The sequence below is a fragment of the Pundamilia nyererei genome, unplaced genomic scaffold (genome assembly GCF_000239375.1).
Source record: "Pundamilia nyererei isolate P.nyererei 1_Seehausen unplaced genomic scaffold, PunNye1.0 scaffold00158, whole genome shotgun sequence".
In the NCBI taxonomy this organism is placed as follows: domain Eukaryota; kingdom Metazoa; phylum Chordata; class Actinopteri; order Cichliformes; family Cichlidae; genus Pundamilia; species Pundamilia nyererei.
The window spans coordinates 1231405-1238211 of NW_005187559.1; positions in this window are offsets into that span (position 1 = coordinate 1231405).

A 6807-nucleotide genomic window follows, 5' to 3' on the forward strand; every position below is an offset into this window, starting at 1 on the left:
ACACACACACACACACACACACAAGTGCACATAAACAAGAAAAATTGATTACCACCTCTTCCTGATTGCAGCCGCTCTGTCTTCTAAATCTAAATTGCAACTCCAGACACAAAAGCAGCCCGTGTACCTGAAGCACACTAAATCAATCTCCCCCCACTCTCCAGCTCCTGCACTGCCAAATAAAAAGTACAACCTTTTCCAGGGAAGTGCGAAGCCTCAGAACGTAAAATATGTCATATAATGTAAAATATGCTGCTTGCATGCTATGACCTTGTGGCTTTAAGGCTGGAGACCTTAAGTTTTCACAATCAAGACTCACAAATTTCCACAATGCAATAGCTAGACAAGACTTCAAGACATGCAGAGATTAAAAGGACAGCTTTCATCAAGTGTTTTATATTGATTGTCGTAAGACAGGTGATAAGTGGCATTCCTCATAGATACAGAGTTTAACTGTGGCTTCATATATTCTAACCACATCCCAAAAAACAATTGGACATAATTCGATCAGTAACCCTATCTGTGTAATTACACACTGACTTTAAACACTATTAATTTGAATTCTAAGCTTTTCAAGGGATACAATGCATTTTAAACAATGGCAAAACTTCTTAAAATTCAGTGATTAGACTCATTATCATATCAGCAGTTTCGAGAGTGCAGACCCTCTATGGAATAATTTAGACCCACATGCCAGGCTCGTGGTACAGACACAGAAGGCACGCCACTGCTGCCTCCCCCACTCTTTTCATTACATCTACCTGACATCTACCCTCATTCACACCTGCACTACAACACTTCCTCTTCACTGGCTTGCCAGTAACATTTGTCACATGTATCACAACCTCTTCTTTAATGCATCCTTATCAGTCACTCAGACAAGGCACTTAACATGAGAATGAATCTGAGACCTTGCCCTTAGCAGGGGCCATTATGTGTAATGGTTGTCAGCTGTTTGGAATGCATTCCCATGTCCCACTGAAATGATTTGTATCCTTGCCAAGTTTAGCATTCGAGTGTAAGCATGAACAGTCTCATCTTATTAAATACTGCCTACTGAAAAATGGGGCCATCTCAGTGGATATCTACAGTATTTGCTATTCTTAAAAATATTTTATAAGAAGCAACTCTACAAGATGCCACAGACAGAAAGAGAATATGATTATCTGTTATAGCCCTCTAAAGTTAGCCTTGCATGAAGCTGGATCAGTTCCTTCTTGGAAGATGGCTCATTATCAGCATCAACAAGGACAGTGCTCCGAGAAATCTTATGGCACTTCCTTCATTAAAATGGCAATTTGGCAACAAGTGTGAGATGTGTTCTCAGAAACCTTTTTAAATGAACCAAAAGTACTTACAAAGTGTCTTAGTAAGTAAGTAAGGAGTGAAAATGGTAGCAGACCCACATGTGTATCGCCGTCTTATGAAGTCATTTTGAGAAACAATTTCCATACAAAAAAACTCCAGAGGAGTTAACTAAGGAGTAAGGAGCTGTGTGTAATGAATTTAGATGGATAAATCTAAATACTGGGGCCACTTGATATGCAGCATCAGGCAGAGACACATCAGCTATGCAGCAGATAATTATTAACTTAAGCATATTAAATTCTCAAAAATTAATGGCTTGGAGCAGATAATCTCTCTCCACCAAATGTTATGTAGCACCGATAAGAAGCAGATGACCATCAGTTCATGGATATAGGCTTAAGGTGTGCAGTGAGTGTGGCTGAGAGGTGCAGCAGCACAAACTATGGGACCGGAGCTCAACAGTTAAGATGTAATTATGATATGAATACGAGCAGAGCAAGCTATCACATATTACTGTGAATTGAAATATTTCTCCAGAGCTTAACTGAATAGGGACTGTATGGTATGGAGAACAAGGTAAAGGTGACGCAAGAGTGACAAGAGACGTGCTGAGATTAATGGAAAGGATTACGTGTGCAAGAAAAAAGGCATTCCTTTAGCCAAAATAAGCACGGACAAGAGAGATCTGTTATTCTTCGCAGCGATATGAATTAACAGCCAGAATAACGATAAACTCAGCAAGTGCTGTAGAGTACATCTATCAAGTAGGTGGCAAAATAAATGCTGGTTTTGACACCACCAAAACCAAAAGCCTCGCCGCAAGCTGTTCTGCGGCAGAGCAATAACAGTCACAATGACTCAATCATCTTTTCTAATACTGCTCTCAGCACCAGCATGTATACAATTAAGTATTAAGCCTCTGGAGCTCACCCCAGCTGTCACAGGGTTGGAGGTAGGCTGCACCCTGGACAGATCGCCAATCTGTGGCAGGGCTGTGGAACATACAGTAAACACAGATACAGAAACAGTCTAGAAATGATCTGGATAACACACTTTATAAAGGATGACTGAAAGATTTTTCAAATTAGTTTCCATTAAGCAGGTTTTTTTTAGAGTAAACTGTTTAGCTGGTCATTGTACTGCCATTGACTAGACTTGTGTGCCTTTTGTTTAGTTCTTTATTGAATTCTTACTTAGAAGTTCATTACTCAGCATTTTGTAAACTAATCATTGGTGTTGTTTGAAACTGTTAATAAAGTTCTATAAGGATACAAAGAGTAGCCAAGAACTATGATATGCGTGTACCTAGCTGTTACATGGGGATCATCTATAAATTTTCCGTGTCATTCCCATAAGTCCTTCTGATCTTAGAAAGCGCAGTAACCCTTTACCTTTACGTTCAAGTCTTGAATAAATAAAGTTGGGACATTGGTGTGTGCATTTTCTTTATCAGCAACCGATAAAGTCTAAAGTCCATCTTTTAATGCCTCAGTATTATTTTTTTTACAAGGGCCATAATAACAAACCTCCCCCCCACACACACACACACAAAAAAACACCATCTCCTTTTCTTAGTGTGCTTTGTTTGTTTCCACCCCGTGGACCCACTCGATCAATGTGATGCTGTTGCAATTATTACCATCAGCAACCATTTGGAATGATTGGATTTGCTCCAAAGGCTGAAAAATAGACTTAGGCTGTATCATATGGTTGACTTTGCACTGCTGTAAATCCGTAATTGGATAAATTGCAGGCTAAGAAAGCCATTTTCCTACAGGGGAGTGGGGAAAAAAAGGAAAAATGTGCCAATGTCAGTTCAGGTTTTTCTCCTCACAAAAATCATTACTGCATGAAATAGCCCTTATAGCACTGGGTCGCTGCATAAAATAATAGTGCGATCATGACATCAAAGCTGCTGTCTCATGTAGGACTAAGAAGTTTCTCGTTTTAAATGCTTAACCACACAGAGAGTTTAAAAAGCAAGCAGATTAGAATAGACAGTCAACATCGGTAAATCACTAGGGGGATAGATTCTCAGGCAGACTATTCTCAATGTTTTGCACACTACAGGTCCTTGGGGCTTTATAGTATTTGCACACTAAACAGAAGAATTTAAAGACTGGGGTTCAAGGCAATCTTCTTTTCCCAAATAAACTGAAAATCCTTCATTAATAAATTGTGAAGGAACAATAAGAAAAAGTTATGGAATGTGATTTCCCGCACACCACTTTGCAGAGCCAGAATACTACCCAAGAATTAATCTCCTCTCTTTCTTGGCACCATTTTCTAACATTCTGCAGGATAGCCTTCAATGTCATCAAATTATAAACTACAATTTTACAAGCCGCTGGAATAATAAATTATGTTTATGAAGACTTAAGAAACCTAAGGTGAGGCATTAAAATGATAGCGGCGTCTTCTCTGATGAGAACACTTCAGGAAATAAGTAATATTAAATTTCTAGGTCTTGTCTGGTTATTCTGTGTGCCTTACTTCTTTGTGGTCACCCCAATGCACTGACACTTTTCTTTTTTTCCCCCCAGCTTCATCCAGTCATTGATCAAATGAATTAAACATGGCTGGCAACTTCTGATTAATTTACCACAGCAATCTCCCATGAAACCTCACATAAATAGACAGATCCCCCCCTGATCATAACACGTGGCTACAGTATCGGAGGTACCGGGTATTTCAAAGTGGCAATAACCCAGGGATTGCTGCATTGATATTACACTTTAATGCAATCTCAGGAGCCAGTGAGCAGCCCAGTTTGATTGGATAATACTGGCACATTGAGCTCACAGGCATAAATCTTCATTCATATGTATAAATCACTCAAAATAGAGCAAGGGATTTGAGTCACAAATCCAAAAAATGCAATAACTATGAAGGAGGAAAAGTCCAGTACAACATATTTCTACATTCCACTGAGCAGTAACTGTAAAGGATTGGAAGGATCCCAGTAGTATAGAGAGTAGGAGACATGACACAAGGCTCTTCAAAACACTTTTAAATGAACCAATCATCCCTTTGATTGTTATGGAGACAGTCAATCAGGACGTAAATCCAGCGCTCACTAAGGACACTTGAGCACATGATGAGGAAGAGGCAACAACTATATAACTACAAGGGCTAAGAAGAGTATTTCTCCCCCATGAATATAGAATCTGCAAACCACTGAATTCAGCCAAGCTGTGTCTAGGAGCACTGAGACATCTCATGCATTTCTTACCCTACAACATTCAGTATCAAGATTTTAGAAGAGGCAGGTTCATAGGAAAGTTCAATTGGACTTTTCTGTGATTCAAGTCAAGGGTGTGACATTATTCTCAAGGCAGTTCCAGTGAGCTCCCGGTGAAATTTTGCTGCCCACAGAAGTCAAGGCTACAGTATAACCTGCAGGAATATAGTGGGCCGTAATTTTTAAATTCACTCTTATTCATTCTTATTTATTTATTCATTTATTTGACTTTTTTTTTTCTTTTACTCTTGGCACACCATTACAATAGAGTTATTGAAATACTACTGACCTTCAGAGTTGTCACTGACAATAAGACTTTATTCCTTCACACTTTTTGCATTTACTGTTCGGTTACTTGACTTCAAAGTTCTCTTTGATATGTATTTCCTGTTACATCAGTGCCCAAATTGCTGACCGCAGAGACTGTTTCGGATGAAAGGCCCAAGAAAGCGAAAGATCTGATCTATAAACTGCACCTCATTAAAATTCGATCTATATTAGACCGTTATTAGAACTTCGTGGACGGCATTATGCACAAGTAGCTCTGTGCAGTGATGAGTTGAGATTTTCTTCAAAATGTATAACGAAAGGTCACGACTGGACAGCATGGAGCCAAGAGGTCCTGAGCCCTGCAGAAAAGTGCTGGGCTGCCACCTAATGGTTTAGCTTCACTAGCTGTCAGTTGGATTTTAACCATTTTCTTGGCTATGTGTTTTTTCCCACATATTCATTCCATTTATACAGTATAGTAAATCCATAAATCAAAGCCCAGCAATATGTATGCAGTATTTTCCACAGTGATTTGAAAAAGTTGCACTCACATAATACCTCTATCTTTAGGTGAGCTGGCTTTAATAAGACTCCGATCACAAAGTTGGCTGATTTGAAGCAACATTTTTCATAAAATAGGACTTTGTTGCTTCTTGGCCTGACTACATACAGTCATAACATATATTACTTCACGCTGGCATACATGTCATTTGTGGGTCTGACATATTTTGCCTGCACCAGAATAACAAGAATAAATGAACTGCAGACACTGATGCTTCATATATGTAGCCAGAGACAAAGGCAAAGGTGCTTTTTTTTTGCATTTCATTCCTTTCCCCTTGGTTCAAATACTGAGAGTGATTGGCACGGCAATCACTGGAGACTTTCCTGGAACCAAATCCTACTATTTGTAAATGCAGAGCACAGTCAAAAATTCATATTCATACGGTGCGTTTCAAGTGTCACCTACTCGGAGCATTCAGACTCTGAGCACACTCTCTAGGCACTGTGGTCGTGGAGGTGCATCAAAGCATCCAGATAATTACAGCAGTGGCCATATGATACCAAGATGGTTTAGCTTGCAAGCAAACCGCCCTGTACACCATGCTGATAAAACAAGTGCTCCTCAGAGCAAAATGCATTTGACTTATTTTAATCTTCCCTTTCATCTGCCAAAGACAGATTTTATGTGGGTGAATTTACAAGGCTTTTAAACATTAAACCGTGAAGTGATGCTACTGCACACAGTTCTGTTGTGTTGGCAATATTCACAATCGAAAAAAAAAAGGCTTACTTAAAAAAACAAACAAGCAATTAAGGGAATATCATTGTCTACATGTGCTGCATTTCAAAATTCAAGCATATTGATCGGATTATTCAATTAATGTTTTTAGCCATTCCTTAATTTTTGTTTATCTGCTGTCTTCCATACACATCACACATAATGTTCAACACATTTATCCCAATTCAAAAACCTTGGTAAGCAATGTAAGATCCTAATCCACAATCTTCAAACCGTGCTCTAAGAGACACTTAGAGATGCCTTACCTCTGTGGTATTTGATTATTTCTGTGTTTTAGTAGAAATTGAGGTATACTATGCCTTTCTTTTTCCCCTTGTACAAAATCAGGCTTGTTTATTCAAATGAGTAGTTCCCGCAGCTGTTCCCAACCACACTTTAAAACAAATCCCTGCAAATGTATATCTATTTTGCCCAGATAGAGGTGCAAATGCAGCTCCCACCACTGAGGGGGGAAAAAAAAAAAAAAAAACTATCACACTGTAAATAAAAGCTGAAGCCAACAGTCTGTGGCAGTGGCTGCAGCAGCTCATTACCGTGCTCGTTACTTCGTTCACCTCAGTGCGCCTCATTGTCCACAAGAGGTCAGACATTAACAGCAGAAGTCATAAATAGTGCAGTGACTAACTGTGTATCCTCACCAGCAGTCACAAGTTAAGGGTCGATGGAATTCAGAGCTTCCTCCTTC